The sequence below is a fragment of the Triticum urartu genome, chromosome 2, assembly GCF_003073215.2.
Source record: "Triticum urartu cultivar G1812 chromosome 2, Tu2.1, whole genome shotgun sequence".
Taxonomy (NCBI): domain Eukaryota; kingdom Viridiplantae; phylum Streptophyta; class Magnoliopsida; order Poales; family Poaceae; genus Triticum; species Triticum urartu.
In genome coordinates this window covers 9,051,413-9,073,561 of record NC_053023.1, presented here as the reverse complement: position 1 = coordinate 9,073,561, position 22,149 = coordinate 9,051,413, and the positions used below count along the sequence as shown (strand labels likewise).

The 22,149-nt window shown below is 46.7% G+C and overlaps 2 pseudogenes; both read right to left on the bottom strand.

Moving 5' to 3' along the window:
* Window positions 1-10,298: 10,298 nt before the first annotated feature.
* Window positions 10,299-16,659, bottom strand: LOC125534728 (annotated as a pseudogene).
* Window positions 16,660-17,678: 1,019 nt separating this feature from the next.
* LOC125534727 lies at window positions 17,679-21,639 on the bottom strand (annotated as a pseudogene).
* Between the last annotated feature and the right edge of the window lie 510 nt (window positions 21,640-22,149).

Genomic DNA, 22,149 nt, shown 5'->3' with positions numbered 1-22,149 from the left:
CACCTCCAATCCTAGAGGGCATACGACCTTCTTTGCTGCGTATGTACTTTCGGGCAATTCGTTATCCTTTGGAAGCTTCTTCTTCAATATTTTCCGTAGCTTCTCAAATCCTTTGCCTGCCACAACATTCTCTACCTTCCACTGTAGCAATTCCAGTACGGTACCGAGCTTTGTGTTTCCATCTTCGCAATTGGGGTATAACCCTTTTTTTTAATCCTCTAACATGCGATCGAACTTCAGCTTCTCCTTTTGACTTTCGCATTGCGTCCTTGCATCGACAATGACCCAGCGGAGATCATCATCATCGGGCACATCGTCTGGTTCCTCTTGATCTTTAGCAGCTTCACCCGTTGCAGCATCATTGGGCACATCGTCTGGTTCCTCTTGATCTTCACAAGCTCCCCCCGTTGCAGCATCACCGTATTCAGGGGGCACATAGTTGTCATCGTACTCTTCTTCTTCGTCGTCTTCCATCATAACCCCTATTTCTCCGTGCCTCGTCCAAACATTATAGTGTGGCATGAAACCCTTGTAAAGCAGGTGGAAGTGAAGGATTTTCCGGTTAGAGTAAGACCTCGTATTCCCACATTCAGTGCATGGACAACACATAAAACCATTCTGCTTATTTGCCTCAGCCGCATCGAGAAACTCATGCACGCCCTTAATGTACTCGTGGGTGTGTCTGTCACCGTACATCCATTGCCGGTTCATCTGCGTGCATTATATATAATTAAGTGTCCAAATTAATAGAAGTTCATCATCACATTGAAACCAAAGTGCATACATAGTTCTCATCTAACAACATATAGCTCTCCAGAGCATCTAATTAATTAAACCATACATTGAAACTATGTAAAACATTTCAATGCGAAAACAAATGCGATCATAATCGCAACCAAGGTAACAATTGATCCAATGGCATAATGATACCAAGCCTCGGTATGAATGGCATATTTTCTAATCTTTCTAATCTTCAAGCGCATTGCATCCATCTTGATCTTGTGATCATCGACGACATCCGCAACATGCAACTCCAATATCATCTTCTCCTACTCAATTTTTTTATTTTTTCCTTCAACAAATTGTTTTCTTCTTCAACTAAATTTAACCTCTCGACAATAGGGTCAGTTGGCATTTTCGATTCACATACATCCTACATAAATAAAATCTATGTCACGTTGGTCGGCAGAATTTTCATAAACAATAAATGAACCAATAGTTATAAAGATAATATATATACCACATCCGAATCATAGACAGGACGAGGGCCGACGGGGGCGGATACCAAAACCATCGCACTATATAAGATGCAATAATAAAAGTAAGAAAATAATACAAGTATCTATGTAAACATACAAGTAAGAATATTTTTCCTTTCAGAAAGAAGATAAGAACAAGAGGCTCACCACAGTGGTGCCGGCGATGAGCTCGGCGCGGGTGATCGACGGCGGTGAAGACAGGGACGGGGCGTGACGGACCGCTAAACCTAGACAAATATTATGGAAAATGGAGCTTGGAGGTCGAGCTTGGAGAGGAGAAAGCTTAAGTAGTGTGGCTCGGTCATTCCATCGAACACCTTGTGTGCATAGGAGGTGAGCTAGAGCACCACCAAGCCCTCTCCCCCTCGGCCAGAGAAAAACAGAGCACTGGGGTGCTCTGCTCGCGAGCGAGGGGTATATATAGGCACCTCATTGGTCCCGGTTGGTGACATGAGCTGGGACTAAAGGGGAGCCTTTAGTCCCGGTTCAAGCCACCAACCGGGACCAATGGTGGTGGGCCAGGAGCGAGGCCCATTGGTCCTGGTTCATCCCACCAACCGGGACCAAAAGGTCCAGATGAACCGGGACCAATGGCCCACGTGGCCCGGCCGGCCCCCTGGGCTCACGAGCCGGGACCAATGCCCACATTGGTCCCGGTTCTGGACTAAACCGGGACTAATCGGCTGACCCGGCCTGAACCAAAGCCCTGTTTTCTATTGGTGGTGGCGGGGAGGATGTTGGAAGCCGCCCGAAATTTGGGGAGGATAGGGTTGGAGAAGTTTGGGGAACCCCATAGGAGTTAAGCGAGGTGTGAGAGAAGTTGAGGTCTATATTCACATACATATTTGTTGGTGTCTGGCTCGCTGGCTGGCCTGATGGAGGTTGGTTAATAGTTATATGCCAAATATCTGTATTTGGATTTGAATTTTGGAGGTCTAAAATTTTAGGTTCTAACGACTAGATCCTTAGAGGTTGGTGATAAGTAATACTGTTGTTGTCTTCACTTTTATTTCCCCTCGAATTAAAATATGATTAGCTACGAAAGCTTGCCTATCGATTAATATATATAAATACGAGGCCGTGCCGATTTTAAGAGCATAGTGTATGAATTATTGCGTTCAGTTACAACTACGAGGTGATTGAACTCATTTCTCCAGAAACAAATGTCAGGACTATTAACGTCGTTCCAGTTTGAAGCATAGGATTTACATTTAAATATTATAGTCCCTATTCTCTTTCAGTGATTTTAGTTATAGTCAAATTCGAATATGTAAATCTTGAAATACCAAAACCTCACTATTTTCTATGCACATATTGTTTTTGCATGTGTTATATGTTGAAACTGCTTCCAGCAGAGCTTATCTTTGGCATGTTTTCATGTTGCATGGCATGGGCATGACTTCAGTTTTCTGCTACTAGGTGATTCAATGAGAGAGCTACAATCAATGTAATCTTTTTTCCTTGATAACAGATTTGGCGCCCTACAAATTTGGCTCATGTCTTATTTGCTTTCACTAGGAGAGTGATTATGTCTATTGGACTTTCCAGCATTGTGCTCATCGTATTCTGGTGATGCCAAATCAGTCTGATGACATGTTAGCAGTGGAGTCGAGCAGGCCATACAAGTTCTAAACAGTGACTGTGGTACGTTTTTTCTTCAGAACCTGAATTCTCTTGACTTTTCGAGAGATCACTAGTGTGCTGATCAAATTGTAACCATACTTTTGCTCCATAATTACTGCAGCCTTGGTATTTGGAAGGTTCATAAGCTGCTCACTCTTTGACAGCTTGGACACTGGAGGATCACTAAGAAGAAAACCACCTTAGTGATAAAAATGGTGTTGTCACTTCAGGATAGCGTCTTTCAGTTCCTTCATTTTATTGTTCGTTGCCATTGCAGGAGCAAGGAAGTGGCTTCAACACAAGATCTTATATATACACACTAATCGGGGGCACCATAGGAGCTCCCACATTAATCCTAGGTAAAGTCATAAAAAAGAGATCTGCCCATTTAATTCAACGGATCAATAGGTTAGATTTAATGATATTTGGGCATCTCGTTCCTGAAACCGGCTCTGCTCCTTCCCAAGGAAACATGGTTTCTCAATTATAAAAACACTCGTGTGTTCCCCTCCTTCTTTCTCCTGTGTACCCTCCTTCGACATACTAGCTAGATCGCGTCATTCTCCACCAGGTTTCCTTCTCTGACCCGGCAGCCAGTGCAACATGCTACCAGGTCTGATTCCAAGTTTCCAACAGCTTATGCCAACTATGGTTGTGTTGTGCTATGCCGCTGGCAGGCAACCAGGCCCCATTGTCGGCTGGCCCGACATGTCTGCTGAGTTCTCCACATCAGAGAAAGGGGAAAGATAAAACACGCCAAGGAACAGGTATGCTGGTCGGTTATTTGTCTAAGATTGATGGGTTACCTATATTGATTGCAGATTTTTGGGTGTTTCTCATCTAACAGAAATATTGTGTGTAATTCGGGCGTAGATACCTTCGATAATGCCACATCTTTCTCATAACTATTAGTACAGGTTGTAGCACTCGGTGGAAGGTGATGCAAGTTCAGCTGCATATGAACTAATTGGTGCATCATATATGACACACACTCCTGCAGAATAGCATATCAATCCTACAGTGCATACACACAAGACACATTATCACATATATCTCTTCCTTTGTCCTGTATCCTCACCCTCTGTAGTTCCTCCACTATATGATCGTTGCTCTTTCAGGTCAAGCCCTTCTCGTGAAATCCTCAGGTATATTTCCATATTATTGCAAATAAGGTAAACACAAGAAGCTAGAAATATTCATTCTAAAAAAATGCTATCCATCATCTGGCTGTTTATTTAATCTGTTAACCCTGTGTGGCTGTAATTTCTCTATCTTTTTCCGCTCCATTGCTATAAACGTTTAGTCTACAAAATGCTACATTTGTTCAGTCTGCCACTTGAAGTGTTAATGGGAAGTAACCAAGGTTTGTGCAATGCAAATCAGTAGCATAAGGAAACTTTCGAGATTTGGTCCAAGCAAGGTATATTGTGATGCAAGAGTGCTTGATGTATATTATTATATGCTTTGTTGCTTTCAAATCAGGTTTATTTACTTTGTGACATACTAACTGGGAGATGTTAATGTTTTCCATTATTTATTCGTAGTCAGTTATACAACTCATAGATCATAGCTCAGGGCTAAAATTAATATGTTAATATTCTTGTGCTCAGTGAGAACCAGAATAAAAGGATGAAAATCTAGGAATACACCTTTCGAATTACCAAAAAAGGCTTTCACCCTGCTTTTATATATAAAGCAATGATCACACAGAGCACCGCCATCGCCTGATCCGAGGACCAGAGTTTCCCCTGGAGCAACACGACGGGCAATGAGAGTTGTGACGACGCCTTCAAGAAGGGAACGAGCTTCGCTGCCGCCGGTCCGTCCAAAGATAGAGCAGGTTTTCACCCCCGCCACCATTCACCGCCACTGAACGCCACACCCCGGCCCCACGCCGCCGACACAGCCGTGGCAACCGGGCAGCACCAAGCCACGGCCCTGCCCATGAGCCCCACGGACCCACCACCACGGCGCCCGCCCCGGCATCCAAGGCCTTGACACCCCCTCACGCGAGATCCGATGCTACCCCAACCAAAGACACAAGCGGAAAGGACCCGCCTTTCGCACCCCTGGGCTGCCCCCAGTGCCGAGAACCAATAGGCCGGCTAAAACTGACCTCCATCGTCCCGTCCTGCGGCACCAGGCGCGAGACGGGCTCGGTCCTGCTGGCGGGCGCGAGACGAGCATGGTCCTGCTGCCAGGCACGAGACGATCTCGGTCCTGCTGCCGGTCACGAGACAAGGTCAGTCCTGTTGTCGGGCGCGAGACGAGCTCCGTCCTGTTGCCGGGTGCGAGACGAGTGACGGACCGCAGCTGGGGGAGGGCTAACCATTGACGAAGATAGCGGACGGATGAGCGAGAAGAAGGATTGGTGGTCGACACAGGCCGCACACCGACGGCCGACGCCGGAGAAGTCCAGCCGCCGCCGTGAACGACCCAAACCACCGCCATGAGCCACCACCACTCCGTGGCAGCCCACATCCACGCGCGGGACCCCTAGGCGGAGCCCCGCACCGCCGTACCGACCTGCACCACTGGAAGAGGCCAGCCCAGCCATAGACGCCCCCGCTCCGGCCACCTCCAGCATCCAAGGACTGCCGGAAACAACCGTACCATGCCGCCTTAGCCCGGGCCGCCCGCGATAACAGCCGGCCGGAGGAGCAGCCTGCCAGATCTGGATCAGACTACCACAGCCCCGACGCCACCCACCCTGTGCAAGCACACTCCGCCGACCCCAGCAGCCCTCCACGCGTCGCTACCCGCCGCCACCATTGTCTCGCCGCTGCGCATACACCCAAGGTGACTGCCCCGCGCCGGCCAGGCTTTGCTCGGCGGTGGCAGGGGGAGGACACTACTAGGGAAAAGCTTATAGGCAGACGCTTACTAGTAGCGAGGGTTTATGCCCCTCGCTACTGCTACTTACTAGTAGCGCGGGTTGTAACTCCTCGCTACTACTAAGTTGATAGTAGTAGCGCGGGTTTTTAACCCTCGCTACTGCTAAGCGGTTTCTACCGTGCCCCCCGAGACATGCCATAGTAGTAGCGAGGGGTATAAACCCACGCTACTACTAAGCGGTTTCTACCGTGCCCCCCGAGACATGCGATAGTAGTAGCGCGGTTTTATACCCCTCGCTACTACTAAGTACGAGGTAGGTGAAGTCGCCATATCCTCGGCCGAATACCATCTCCTCCCCAAATCCCTCCTCTCTTCCGCCACTCTCTCCTCTCACTTTCGATACAATCTCACATGGACCTCTTGCCCATGCGCCCCTCCTCCTCCGTGGCGCCGAAAGAGGCCGCCGCCTCGCGCCACCGGCGTTTAGGAGCTCGCCGGTCTTCCACCGACGTCTAGGAGGCCCCCGCCCCGCGCCACCACACTGGAGCACCCCACCACCGGTGACTAGCTCCGCTGCTCCCTCCATCACCTTCCTCTCTCCCTCGGTTTTCCTTTTCTCTCTCTCCCTCTAGTTTGACTCACCCTCCCATGTCCATGCCTGTGCAGGTCGTCGCCATGGACGACCCGGAGCTATCTGGCATGGTCGGCAAGAGGAGCCCCACGCCGCGGCCTGGCTCTTCCGTAGAAACGGGCCCTCTCCAACAGCCACCGCCGGATCTGGTCTGCCGCTGTCCGTTCATGCCTCCGGCGACGCCAACCGTCGCTAGATCGAAGGTATGCTGCCATTGACAACACGCACGGGATTGAGATTTTTTTTGTTTTTGAAAGTAATAGCAGTAGCGTGGGGTATAGGACCCGCTATAGATAATTAGCAGTAGCGCTGTCTGCAATGCACGCTACAGCTAACCATGTATAGCAGTAGCGTGTGTCAACACGCGCTACTGCTACAAGTTAACTGTGGCGCCGTATCAGTAGCGCGGGCACCCGCGCTACTGATACATCCAAAACCCGCGCTGCTGCTAGGGTTTTCCCTAGTAGTGGGAGGATGGTGGTGGCCAGGGTTGGGGTAGGGTTTCGCCCCCCGCCCCCGCCCCCGCGCTAGCGGGGCGGAAGCTGTATGTAGTCATCTTTCATTACAATGGGCTATTTTATAAAACAACCAAGTTTACTCTGTCCGCTAAGTTTAATTAGTTTTTCAAACTATCTTAGTAGCACCATTACCATATATTATTACCACATGTCACATGTAGTCAGCTTCTTATTTGAACTATTACCACATTTCACTTGTGGTCAGTATCTTAGAACCAGTAATTAGTATCAAATTCGCTATCAATAATTTCCATTTCATGTTTACTGCATTCCCTGTTGATAAATTATCCTACTCAGTTACTAATTCATAACCTAACATGGGCACTAATAGTAATGGTAAGCCTGCCGAGCTAGCACACAGGAATTTCCCCACGGGACATGCTACCTACTACTAACTCTACTAGGACTAAGCTAAGACCATGTGTACAAGTCTGACTCAAATTGCTACTGACTTGTATGGACATATTAACTTTATCTCTAACAGCCTTGGTATTTGGAAGGTCCATAAGCTGCACACTCTTTGACAACCTGGGCACTGGAGGATCATAATTTCCATTTCATTTTATTGTGTTCTTTCTATAGCAGAAGGGAAGAAGTGGCTTCAACACACATGATAACAGGGGTTAGCAAGTGGCTTCACACGCCCTCCCTTGATGCAAAACAACATTGTTGGAATGAGGATGGGATGGGGATGGTTCAAAAATGTGTTTGCGACAGGGTTTTTTAACCGTGTGTGATGGCCCAATCTGCACTAGTACAAGAGGTAGTACAAGCTTTGACTCTATCGCAGGATATGTGGATACCTAAGATTGTTCTGATTCGAATCGAATATGTCAAAAGATAGACTTCCAAAAGTATTTTATTTTTATTACATAGTAGAGACTTCGTCATTACTCCATGTATTCGAAAAATACACAGGAAAAGGGTTTTGTTATTATGATGTACTTTTATGATATAAAAAATCATAACCAGAAATAGGCTTCTCACACTTCGACAATTTGGACACTGGAGGATCACCAAGAGGAAAACTATTGGTACTTTCCATTTCATTTTATTGTGTTGGTTCAATACTTCTATAGCAATATCCAAGAAGTGTCTTCAACACACAAGACAGCAGGAGCTAAGAAGTGGCTTCGACACAAATCGGTATGTTCTTCCTTCCTCTGCTTTCTCGTGAGCAAGTGATCTCACGAGAAAGCAGAGGAAGGATCAGAATTGCGATTTTGAATCGGATCGGAGCTCCGTTGTAAGATCGCAAATCGTAGAATCTTCACTATCAGGATCGTAGAAACGTAGATTCTATGAACTAAAATCGTAGAATCATAGGGGTTAGTTTGGATCGTAAAGTCGTAGAATCGTATAACAGAATCGTGATTCCGACAACCTTGATCACTTGTGCCTTGATCGAGTTGTAAGCCATACTTTTTCTCGAAATTAGTGTAGCCTTTGTTTTGGAAGATCCATTAGCTGCTCACTCTTTGACAACCCAGACACTGGAGGATCACTAAGAGGAAACATATCTTTGATATAGAAATGTCATTGCGAGTACATGATAGCATCTTTCAGTTCCTTCTCCCTTGGGTCGTACTCCCTAAACCAGTCAACAAAGACCATGGCTTTTTTTTCATCCGATTCGTAACTTAAAACAGATGATGAACTCCAACCTTTACAGTTCAGTTTTCCGCTCTGTTTTCTGCCAAATTACCAGGACAGTTCTCTCTTTTCTTAATTATTGAAAATGCAAGTCTTTTGCCTCGCTAAAAAAAATTTACAGTCAAAGGTAGAGAGAGGGAAGCTGTTAACAATATTAATGTATCTCTCCTGGCATAGGAGCATGCCATTATCTTTCACAACTGTTTCAGGTTCGATGATTGTTGCACATTTTGTAAGTACTTAAGTTTATCTTTTTTGCTGGTTTGGATTCCTGTACAAACAATTCACTATTGATAATTTCCATTACATGCTTCCTGGATTTTTGCTATAGCAGGATCCAAGAAGTGGCATCAACACACAAGATAGCAGGAGCCAAGAAGTGATTTCAACACACAAGTTATGCTCGACTCGGGTTGACTCAACTATATGCATATCCTTCACATCTCGCGTCGAAATATTGTCGAAACAAAACACATATGTAATATATTCAACTCTCTCTGATCCCTAAAATGAATCCGAGCATTTGGAGATAGTCTGTTCATAACATCCATAGGCTTAGGTTCCTTAGAAGTCCATCTTCTGTTCCAGCTAGAAGGGACATGAAACTCCATTAAGTAGAGCACTCATGCACAAACAAAGAACATGGCAAAGTTAACATCTGCTATGTTATCTGAATAGTTTCTCACTACTACTTGCTAGAGATGTTTATTAATCCACTCACCCATACTATCAACTGGATTGTCGTTCGGCTTGCTTGGAACATGGCTCATCGGTGACTTAAAATGATGCCAGATGTGGCAAATAAATAATTTTGAGTAAAACTCAACATAACGATGAATAGAGAGTAACACCTAAGGTGATAGAAACAAATACTCGGATAATTTCAACTGAACAGTATGTGTAGCTGGTGTAAGTAGGGAAAGCATTTAATGACATCAATGACATGATTTTGCTTCAGAGCCTCGCTTCCATGATCATGAGCTACAAGATCTTTACATTATGCAACAATGGCATCACATTGTTGTCAACCATTGCCTGGATCAAACATGAAGACAATAAAAGGTTGCAAGCAGATACATAGAAAACTAGGTTTTAAGAAATAAATTGACATCATGTTCCTGTGCAGCCAACCCAAAATCTGATGTTTTGGTGCAACCACGACACGTATGATTTGTGGACTGTTACCTTGCCACTGCTACAATCAACGGAATCGTTTTCTCTTATATCTGATTTGGGGCTTCACTTTTGGCTCAACCGTTTACTTTGCTTTAATTAGAAGAGTGATTATGTCTATTGTGCTTTCAAGCATTATGCTCTTCATACTCCGTTGATGTGAAGTAAGTCTCGTGACATACTCCCTCCGTTTTTATTCACTCCACATATTAGAGTTGGCTGAAGTCAAACTTCCTAAAGTTTGACCAACTTTATAAAAAGAATATAAATATTTGCCATAAAAATCTATATGATGTGGAATTACATTTGATAATGAATCTAATGGTGTTGATTTGTTATTGCATATGTTAATATTTTTGTCTATAAACTTTGCCAAAGTTTATAAAGTTTGACTTTGACAAAAGCTAATATGCGGAGTAAATAAAAATGGTGGGAGTATTAAATAGTGATGTTGAGCACGTCATATAAATTCTAAATAGTCACAGAGGTATGTTTTTTCTTATTTGCCTTCTCGGGAGATCACTTATCTCCTGATCGAGTTCTAAATCTTACTTTAGCTCCAAAATCACTGCAGCCTTGGTATTTGGAAGGTCTATGAGCGGCTCACTATTGGACAACTTGGAACTGGAGGACCACAAAATGGAAAACTATTCAAGTTTCCATTTCATTTTATTCTGTTGTTGGTATAGCAGGAGCCAAGAAGTGGCTTCAACACACAAAATAGCAGGAGCTATACCTGTGCTTTCTGCCTTGTAAAGTTTATTACCTCACTGCTTGGTCCAGAGTCCGAGGCCCCAAACTCAAGTGACATGTAACCCCCATCCATGCTTCCCAGTGGTAGTGATTCAGATCGTGACGCTGTATGATTGAAAACTTATTTCATTTTGTTCACAGTATTAGATGCACCCTGCTGCTGCAGGGAGGATTTGCAATCCAACATTGTGCCAATTTTCCCATGTGGTACAATGTCGCTCATGCTGAGGAAAGACCAAATTGAATTAGGAGAGATGTGTAGCACTGCAGGTGATGAAGATCTTATCTGAGGTTACATACAAAACAAGCACAGAACTGTCAGTATAAGTGATTGCAACAATTCATGAACTGCGACTGAGCTCAGCCATGTGGTACACTCACCGCATCCATCAGGCAGTCGATGGGCTTCTTAGATCATCTCCAGCTGCCCCCCCCCGGGCTAGAAAAAAGCACCGCTTGGTGGTGAACCGGCGATATTTTTGGCGTGGGGGCGATCGGGTTCCTAGCCGCCGCTTCCAGACGCCCATTTTGTAAAAAAAATATCAGACAGAAGCGGCCAAAATTTGGCAAACACGGCATAGATTCGGCCGTATTATGGGTTCCACAGTTTTTGTACATATAGAAAACATAAAATCTACTAAAAAAAGAAAACAACGGCGTGCTGCCATGCCACCTACAGGTCGAAGAACTTGCTAAAAGCGGCGTAGTCGCCGTCGTCGCCGTCCTCCTTCTCCTTCTTCATGCGGCCGTCCCTGCTGGACCCCTGCCCGGGTTCACCCTGACAGACTGGTTTGGTCGGCAGCGGCGCCTTGTCGTCGCTTTCCTCGAGAACGATGACGCCTCCCTCGTCGCGGCCACGGCGCCATGCCGCGATCTCCTCTAGGGAGCGGTGCTGGCGCTCCATCTCCAGCCGCGCCCAGTCCTCCCACACCCACTTCAGGGCGGCCTTGTCATCGAGTGCGGCGTCAGCGGGCTCGCTCTTCACGGCGCGAGCCCCGGCTCCGTCTTCGGCTTGATGAGGCGGGACGTAGGATACGAGGAGGCGCTGCCTCCCTTGTTGATGATGAGGGCGGCGCTGCAGGTGCGCCGACCTTGACGCTGACGAGCGCCGGCGATCCGAAGGAGTGGGAGGAGGAGGACCCGCCCAACATCCTCCTTGGCAGCCACGGGATGCCACTCTGGCAGGGGGCCGGGGCCGCCGGGTACTCGAGTGGCGGATCGTTGCCGCCCTTGAGGTACTCGAGGACGGCGTGGAGCGTGCGGCCGGGGGTGCCCCACCACAGGCAGCGACCGTCGCTGTTTTTGCCCCCCCTTACCACCGGCGCGTTGTTGATGGAGGCGAGCCACTCCGCCTGCCGGTGTTCGAAGTACGCCGCCCACGCCGCGTGGTTGCCGGCGTCGTACTCCGGGAGGACCCGCTCCTCCTCCGACAGGGAGGCCCGCACGCGCTCGATCTCGGCATGGAAGTAGTAGAGGTGTTCGACCTCGGGCAGAGGGGGGATTGGGATGCCCCCGGCGCTGAGCCTCCACCGCCCCGGCGTGCGCATGTCAGGGGGTGCCAGGTAGTTCGCCCCGTGGAGGAGGTGGGCTTCCCACTCATGTAGCGAGCGGCGGCCGGAGCCGTTGGCCGCCGCCGCGTCGTCGGGGAACCATTTTACCCATCGGGGCTGTGCTTGCATGGGTGGCTAGACGGGGAGAGAGGGAAAGAGAGGGCGTTGGCGGCGACAGGGGGGCTACGGGCGGGTGCCTCCACCGGCGAGCGAGGGGCCGACTTTTATAGCGGCAGGGGGGTGGGTGGGTGGTGGCAACGTGTGTACGTGTGGCGGGAGGGGCGCGTCGCCGCACTGCGCCGCCTGTGATGAATCAGTGGAAGGCTGGCCAGCATCAGCCTTGGCATTGATTCCCCGCGGGAAACCGAGGCGATGAGGACGATGAGGCGCAGGGGGTCGCTGACTCGGCGGGCCCATCGTTCTTTCGAGCGCCCTAAGCGTGCCGGGTTCGGCCTGGGTCCGCCGACGCCAAAATCGGCCCGAGCCGGTGAAAAAGGGCTTTTGGGTCGCGGCTGGGCCGAATTTTCGGCGCCGGCGACAAAAAAGTGGCATGTTAGGGGCGTGGCTGGAGATGCTCTTAGTCACCGGTGTTCTGTCTCCACCTTGCACCCGAACCTATCCATGACCAGCTGCTATGTCTTCCTGAAGCGATGAGGGTGGTGTTATTGGTTCGGTAGGAGTGACTTGGTTAGAACCATTTGCTTTTGGTGGCGATGGTGGTGGTGCTGTGTTGCCATTCATCAAGATGGCAGTTATGCTGTCAACGTCCATTGAGATCATGGACACTGGAGCACAGGGTGATGGAGGGGCTCAAGGACTCGAGCATACTAGAAGACCAAGACTGCAATGATCCTGGTGAAGATAAGGAAGGACTTGGCATTCCTAGCAAGTGGTTGACATTGCTCTGCTGACGAGGTGGTGGTCTTCTAGCCATAGTTCTTTGCCCTGACTGCAAAATGCTTGCATCTGCAGGTTGCTTTTTCTGTCTACTGACAGTGAAAAAGGCTAAGCATAGTAACTAAATTGGATAAGGGTAAGCAGAACTGGTAATGACATCGGTCACTTTACAATGTTATAAACAAAAAGAAAGTACTGTTTGGGCTATTAAGGATGACATGTTTTGTTGACAGTTTTAGCTATTCAATATATCTTAGCGTTCTATTATGATATCTCAAAACAAATACATAGAATTGCAGCAAAAGGAATAGTTGATCTTAATATCGCTTCTACCTACCTTTTATTACCACCACTGGTTGGGCATGCATTGCCAGTAAAATTGATGACTTTAGTCTGCTCTTCACAATTCTGCAACTGATATCATGTATTCATCTTTGCTTGGCAAGTTTTATTCCTCTCAAGAAGAGCCAGGAAATGATGTATGTATTTTTCATACTTGGGGAGGTCCACTTTCAAACCCTCGTGCACATCACTCTTCTGCAACGACATTAAATTCAGTATCCTTCTGATTGATTTCTTGAAATCTGCTTTGCGTTTGTATTGATTAGCTTTTGCTTCAGATAGTGATGAGAATTGTTCCTGTATGGAGATGGAACCAAGGGTTTAAGTGACAAAGATGCGCAAAATCATCAATGAATGAAGATTTATCTCTAGGAAAAGGACAAGTGACCTCTGTTAGTGTTGGAAGAACGACTCTACGATCCAGTTCCAAAAACTGAGAAAAATAAGCATCTTTCCAAGACTTCATCTGCAATGAAATATTGCAGCAATACAATTAGGCCGAGCAGTACAAATTTAACAAAATAACCATCAACAACTCATCTACTTGATTTGGTCATTCAGCTAGTAAGGCTTCTGCATTGAAATACACGTTCAAGTAAACATAATATCCCAGTACATATACAAGAACCTTAATTACTAAATTGGGTTTACTAAAGCAACCGTGCATAACTACCACATATTAGGAGTATACCTATAGATATAAGAACAGATAATACACACATACTCCCTCGTACAAAAAAATACAGGACTTTTTTGTAGGCTAAACTAGCCTACAAAAATGTCTTATATTTTGATGCAGAGGGGGTAGAAAATGAAGGATTCTCCCACCTTACAAAATATTTCCTTCTTGAGATGATATTCTCTGGCACACCCCGTAGTAGCTGAAATATCAGACACTGTAACTTGAGAAAAACAAAAAAAATCAAAGGAAAACAATGATTGAAGTTATATGGAATTCACATTGTTTGTTAAATAAAGCAGCTTAAGTACCTGGAATCTGAGAGTTCTGACAAAGCGAAGTGCTTTGCTGAGCACCGGGAATCTGTTGTCCAGGTGGAGTCATGGGCTCAGGTTCACATGCCTTGAATGGCGGACATAATAGACCTATTTGCCTAGCACCCTGCTGATTATTCCATCTTGTAAACTGACCAGGCTGCATCTTGGAGAAATCAGCTTGTTGTGCTCCAAGCATTTGGTACCTTTGCATGCCCATCTCTTGTTGGTTGGCTCTCAAAATTTGATTCAAACTTGTCATCTGCGGCTGTCGCACTCCTATAGCACTATCATTTTCACCAAGTAGGTGATTTTGCTGAGAATTTGGACGAGTAAGTGACTTCAACCAACGGCGGTATGTTCGTGTGCGGATTTTTGGAGCTGAGCTCCACGGAGCTTGGTATTTTGAAAATATCAAAAAGCATATTTAGAAGTTTCAAAAAATCTGAAAAAAAATCCATGGAAACATATATGTATTCCGCAAGAACGTGTTAAATTTCATTTATAAATGTTGTGATTTGTAGGCTGTACAAAAACAAATTTCAGCCCAACAACAAAAACAAAAGGCCCGTTTGAAAATGTGAATTTGTCTTTTTTCTGTATGCCACATGTTAAAGTATAATGCTGTGAAATTTTACACATACGTAGTATACATGTGTATGTGTGTTCACAAATGAATTCAAAAATATTTGCACTCTGGAAAAAATGAAATTTGAAAATGAGCTCCCTGGAGCTCAGCGTCCATTGGCATTTTCCGCAGTATGTTCTTCCTTCCTTGCCTTCTCGAGAGATTACTTGTGTACTGATCCTACCGCTATTGAATTTCTGTGCCTATATCGGGAAACAAGACATATCTCCGTGAAGACCTCCTATTTTTGAATAAGATCGGACATTTCCACATTGAGATGAAATGACATTGAGGAAAATAATACTGAGTTGACCGTCTAAGTTCTAATACCAGACGTGGTGTCCTCTAGTCATGCATTATGTTTGCTATAGCCAAGGGTTGATGCGGACATGGATTAATGATCGGAGGGAGCTTGGAGAAGAAAAAGTGACAAAAGGATAGATATTTCCCTTCACACGGGCCCAACAACGTGCACACTGCACACGACTAACGAACAAGGAAAGGCCATGCCGGTGGCCCAAGCACAGGCTACACAAACATAGAAGGACCTGCATCCCTGAAATGCTACAGAAGGGCTCTGTCTAACTTACGTGTTACACCAAGTTAGACAACACAGCAGTGGTTCGCCCATAAGTTTGCGTGAAATTGAACTAACAGTGCTAATGCGGGCAGAGTGAGCCAAATTATTGGCCGTTGTCCAAACATGCGCCCAGTAAGAACAACTCCAACGCGGCAACCCAAATGGACGCGTGATTTATCCGCTTTTCATCCGTTTGGGTCGGTTAGGTGGACGGGCACGTCTGATTTTCGATCTGGGTTGGCTGGTGCGCCCAACTGGAGGTAGACCAAAATTGCCGGGGTCCAAAGAAAAAATATAAATGATAAACCTGTGGCCAGAATGAAAACTTAATAAAACATAAACATCCGGTCAACCGCTGGTCAAAGTCCACTTAAACATTAATTAAACACTAAAAAGAGTTTTGGCGCAAGTTGCCCAAGGCGTCCGCGTTGCCCTTGCCCTTGCCATCGTCGTCGCCGGTGGTGAGATTGATGAAGAGGGGAGGCAGCCCAGCCCACCCAAACGCCGCTTGATATGGCGCCAGGGCAGCCTCCTTCGGCGTCTGCTGCTATGGCGACATTGCGGCGAGGCGGGCGCACTCCTCCTCCTCAAGGCGCAACTCCTACTCCCAGCGCATCTGTTGCTCGCTGTCGGCCTCCTCCTCGGCAAGCCAATGCGTCTTCCAGCGCTCAAGGTGGGCCGCCTCCTCCTCCTGTGTCGCGGAGTTGTGGGCGGGAGGCGCTCACCCAGTCGCAGAACTGGCCGGTCCATGAGTAGGACTCCTCGGGCCAAGTGGGCGGTAGCTGCGACTGCTTCCATGTGGGCGTGGGCTTGGGCTCCGGTTCCTCCTCCGGTTTCGCCTTGGGCTTGGCGAAGGGTGGCGGTGGCGGGACAAACAGCGAAGCATGGACGGAGTCCCCTGCCGCCGACAAGGCGACTGACTGGTCAAGCCCATCCCAATGGGCATCCTCCTCGAGCTGGCTTCGCCTCCAGCGCGTGCTCCAGGGCCTCCTGGAGGGCGGGTTGGTACGCCACCTCCGCCTCCTCCTCCTCTGGCAAAACCTCTAGGGGCAGCAGGCGAACGTCATGGTCGATGTGGAAGCCCCGGTGGCGCTCCTCCTCGTGCTCTGGTGCAAACCAGTGCTCCTAGTTGGCGGAGTTTGGCACGTAGGCACGCATCGCGCGCTACTCCGGCGTAAGGAGCTCGCGATGCCGGTGAACCTCCTCGGCGTGCGCCCGCGCCATGCGCGACACCGCTAGAACCGAGATTCGGTGCGGGTCCAGATGCCAGCCACGTGGCAGGTTGACATCTGGATACTGCAGGGGCTAGCAGTACTGCCAGTGCCATCACCCCTGGTAGACTCGTATGTACAGCCGCTCCCGCTCCCGCATTGGTGAGCCGCGTCTAGCTGGCAGAGGAGGAAGCGCGTGGGAAGAGCTCGCGCCGGAGCTGAACCTCCCCTTCCCCTTCCCGCTGAAGAAGTCGATGGCTGGTGGCTGGCTAACTAGGGTTTCCGGCTGGCTGGCTCAGGTTTTCTGGTCGCTGGCGAGGGAGCAATTGTGGCTAGATGTGGACGGGGAGATGGAAGTGGATGAGGCCGGCCCTGCCGCACGCTTCCATTAAAAAGGACAGCCACACGGCTATTCCACGCACTGCTAGGCAGACCCGAGGTAGGTGTTGGCGTTAAATACAACCGCTGCGTTGGTTGGCCGGCCGACATGTGAGGCCGCGGCGGACACCGAGGGAACGGGCGGTGCGTCCGCTTTGTTTCCACGCCGGCCCAAATTTGGGCCTGAAATGCGTCGACACGGACCCGAAGCGGATACATTTTGGGTTTGGGTCGGTGCGTTGTGCCGGCGTTTTTGTCCGTGGCTACCCAAGCAGACATGAGCAGACTAAATGAGTTGTCTGGTTGGAGTTGCTGTAAGTGTTTTGAAGTGTGGCCGAATTTCGGCCATCTCGGATGGGACCGGAAAATGCCATTGTTGGCATCAGTTTGAATTTGGCTGGCCCGATCGAACTTCTGGAGCCTTGCGTTTTCAAAATTTTGATATATTTGACGATTTAATCTTTAATAACCTCTCATCACTGCTCAAGTGTGGAGCATTCATTCTAAATCGTCTAACTTCCTGGCCGGTCACCCATCCTCTCACCACTCCAGCCTGAGCACGGTTAACATCCGAGTTCCATTTCATTTTATTCTGTTGTTGGTATAGCAGGAGCCAAGAAGTGGCTTCAACACACAAAATAGCAGGAGCTATACCTATGCTTTCTGCCTCTTAAAGTTTACCTCACTGCTTGATCCAGATTCCGAGGCCCCACACTCAAATGAGATGCAACCGCCATCCATGCTACCCAGTGGTAGTGATTAAGATCGCGACCCTGTATGATTGAAAACTCGCTTCACTTTGTTCACAGTATTAGATACACCCTGCTATTGCAAGGAGGATTTGGAATCCAACATTGTGCCGATTTTCCCATGTGGTACAATGTCACTCATGCTGAGGAAAGACCAAATTGAATTAGCAGAGCTGCGTAGCACTGGAGGTGATGAAGATCTTATCTGAGGTTACATATCAAACAAGCACAGAACTGTCAGTAGAAGTGATTGCAACAATTCATGAACTGTGACTGAGCTCAGCATGTGGTACACTCACCGCATCCATTAGGCGGTCGATGGGCTTCTTAGTCACCGGTGTTCCGTCTCCACCTCGCGCCTGAACCTCTCCATGACCAGCTTCTATGTCTGCCTGAAGTGATGAGGCTGGTGTTATTGGTTCAGTAGGAGTGACTTGGTTAGAACCATTTGCTTTTGGTGGTGCTGGTGGTGGTGCTGCTGCGTTGCCATTCATCAAGAAGGCAGTTATGCTGTCAACGTCCATTGAGATCATGGGCACTGGAGCACGGGGTGATGCTACCACTGGATATGCAACTGGTGAGGGGCTCAAGGACTCGAGCATACTGGAGGACCAAGATTGCAATGATCTAGGTGAAGAGAAGGAAGGACTTGGCATTCCTAGCATGTGGGTTGACATTGTTCTGCTCATGAGGTGGTGGTGTTCTACTGTCTTCTTTCTATAATTGGTCTCTAAGTGGTACTTTCCTGGGCTATAGACTATCACCTGCTTCAAGGTATCCTGCTTTAGCCATAGTTGTTTGCCCTGACTGCAAAATGCTTGCATCTGCTGGTTTCTTTTGCTGTCTACTGCAAGTGAAAAAGGCTAAACACAGTAAATAAATTGTGTAAGGGTAAGCATAATTTCTAATGAAGCCAGTTACTTTACAATGTTATCAACAAAAAGGAAGTATTATTTGAGCTATTAAGGATGACATGTTTTGTTGACAGTTTTAGCTATTCAATATATCTTGGCGTTCTATTATGATATCTCAAAACAAATACATATAATTGCAGCAAAAGGAATAGTTGATCTTAATACCACGTCAACCTACCTTTTGTTACCACCACTGGTTGGGGATGCATTGCCAGTAAAATTGACAACTTTAGTCTGCTTTTCACAATTCTGCAACTGATATCCTGTATTCATCTTGGCTTGGCAAGTTTTATTCCTCTCAAGAAGAGGCAGGAAATGATGTATGTATTTTTCATACTTGGGGAGATCCGCCTTCAAACCCTCGTGCACATCACTCTTCTGCAAAAACATTAAATTCATTATCCTTCTGATTGATTTCTTGAAATCTGCTTTGCGTTTGTATTGATTAGCTTTTGCTTCAGATAGTGATGAGAATTGTTCCTGTATGGAGATGGAACCAAGGGTTTAAATGACAGAGATGTGCAAAATCATCAATGAATGAAGATTTATCTCTAGGAATAGGACGAGTGACCTCTGTTAGTGCTGGAAGAACGACTCTACGACCCTGTTCCAAAAACTGAGGAAAAAAGCATCTTTCCAAGACTTGATCTGCAATGAAATATTGCAGCAATACAATTATAGGATGAGCTGTGCAAATTTAACAAAAAACCATCAACAACTCATCGACTTGATTTGGTCATTTGGCTAGTAAGGCTTCTGCATTGAAATACAAGTTCAAGTAAACACAATATCCCATTACATATACAAGAACCTTAATTACTAAATTGGGTTTACTAAAGCAACTATGCATAACTACCACATATTAGGAATATACCTATAGATATAAGAACAAATAATACACATATAGTCCTATGTCATATATTTTGATGCAGAGGGAGTATAAAATGAAGGATTCTCTCACCTTACAAAATAATTCCTCCTTGAGATCATATTCTCATACACTGCAACATGAGAAAAACCAACGAAGTCAAAGGAAAACAATGATTGAAGTTTTATGGCATTCACATTTTTTGTTAAATAAAGCAGTTGAAGTACCTGGAATCTGAGAGTTCTGACAAAGCAAAGTGCTCTGTGGAGCACCGGGAATCTGTTGTACAGGTGGTGTCATGGGCTCAGTTCACATGCCTTGAATGGCGTATATAATAGACCTGTTTGCCTAGCACCCTGCTGATTATTCCATCTGGTAAGCTGACCAGGCTGCATCTTGGAGACATCAGCTTGTTGTGCTCCAAGCATTTGGTATGTTTGCATGCCCATCTCTTGTTGGTTGGCTCTCAAAATTTGATTCAACCTTGTCATCTGCGGCTCCCGCACTCCTATAGCACTATCATTTTTGCCAACTAGGTGATTTTGCTGAGAATTTGGACCAATAAGTGGCTTGAACAAACGGCGGTATGTTTGTGTGCGGATTTTTGGATGCCGAGCTCCACGGAGCTTGGTATTTTGAAAATATCAGAAAGCATATTTAGAAGTTAAAAAAATCTGAAAAAAAATCCATGGAAACATATATGTATTCCGCAAGAACGTTTTAAATTTCATTTAAAAATATTGTGATTAGTAGGCTGTACAAAAAAAAGGTCCAGCCCAACAACAAAATAAAATGCCCGTTTAAAAATGTGTATTTGTCTTTTTTCTGTACGCCACATGTGAAAGTATAATGCTGTGAAACTTTGCGCATACATAGTATACATGTGTATGTGTGTTCATGAATAAATCAAAAATATTTGCACTTTGGAAAAATGAAATTTAAAAACGAGCTCCCTGGTGCTCAGCTTCCGTTGACATTTTCCGCGGTATGTTCTTCCTTCCTTGCCTTCTCGAGAGATCACTTGTGTCCTGATCCTACCGCTATTGAATTTCTGTACCTATATTCCAGAAACAAGACAGATCTTCATGAAGACCTCCTATTTTTGAATAAGATCAGACATTTCCACATTGAGGTGAAATGACATCGAGGAAAATAATACTGAGTTGAGCGTCTAGGCTCTAATACCAGATGTGGTGTCCTCTAGTCATGCATTATGTTTGCTATAGCAAGGGTTGATGCGGATATGGATTAGTGACCGGAGGGATCTTGGAGAAGAAAAAGGGACAAAAAGATAGATATTTCCCTTCACTCGGGCCCAACAATGTGCACACGATTAACAAACAAGGAAACGTCATGCCGGTGGCCCAAGCACAGGCTACACAAACCAAGTTTTGACAAAGCAAGGACCTGCATCCTTGAAACACTACAGAAGGGCTCTGTCCAACTCACATGTTACATCAACTTAGACAACACAGATGTGAGAAGCAGCCAAAGATCCACTGTCGAGTGGACGCCTCAATCCTGGCTGCCCCTCGACCGAATGTCCCTGCCACTCACGCTCATGGATCATAGCCGACCGTTCTCCCAATTCACCCTCCGCAATCTTTACCAGGTATGATCTTCCTCGTTACTCTCTACATTTTTTAGATCTATAATTCTACATCTGTTTCAGGAACGGGACTGGATCCAAATTCTCGCTTAAGGATGAGCGCTCTATCACCGATGTCGCACCGACTCTCTTCTCCTTTGTACGTGACTCTTGTGGCTTGGCGGCAGCTGTCAAAAATGCCTTGATTAGAGATATCTCATGTGAGATTTTGTTGTGCAATTCTTGAGAGTTTGGGACCTTTCTCAAGAGATCGTTCTCTCTCGCTAGCGCATCCACATGATAGTCAATGGTGATTCTTGTTGCCTCTTCTTTGCGGCCAGTCCTTGCTTCGCCTTTGTTAATGCGATCTGCAAGTCAGTCGAAGGAAACTGCTAGGTTTAAGTTCTTCAGGTGCTTAGTTGTTCACAAGCACTGCCTCACCCCCGACAACTGGCTTTCCGAGCAACTCATCCTTCCCAGTCTGCTTTGCTGCCATGGTGTCCCCAAGACGTGCACTCATGTTCATGCACTGCCTCTTCACCCACTGGGTCTGGCTCTGGCAGTGTTTCCATGAATGGACGACCACGGACTTCCCTATGCAAGATATGGACTCCACTGATTCTGAGAATTGGTATCTTAAGGCCAAAAACCCCCCCTCCAAAGAATATACGGCACAACTTGGATACGATCACTATCCTAATCCATTGCAGAACATAGAAGGAGCCTAATGCGAGGATGTTTTAGAACACTAAGAGCAGTGCTGCCTGCCTAATCGCGCTCCTCAAGGAGAGCATCCAAGCCAGGAGGGCCGCTGGCTGCATCATCACGCACTATGTTTGTGCTCTATCCTTTTGACAGTGGACTTTTTGTGGGTGACATCTCGTCACCCCTTTGAAAAAAAAATATCTTCACATATAGGTCGACCTATCACACATGGTTGTTCTCTATCGTGTACTATGCAAGGCGATGATTCGAAACTATGTTTGTGACAGGTTTTTTTTAATCA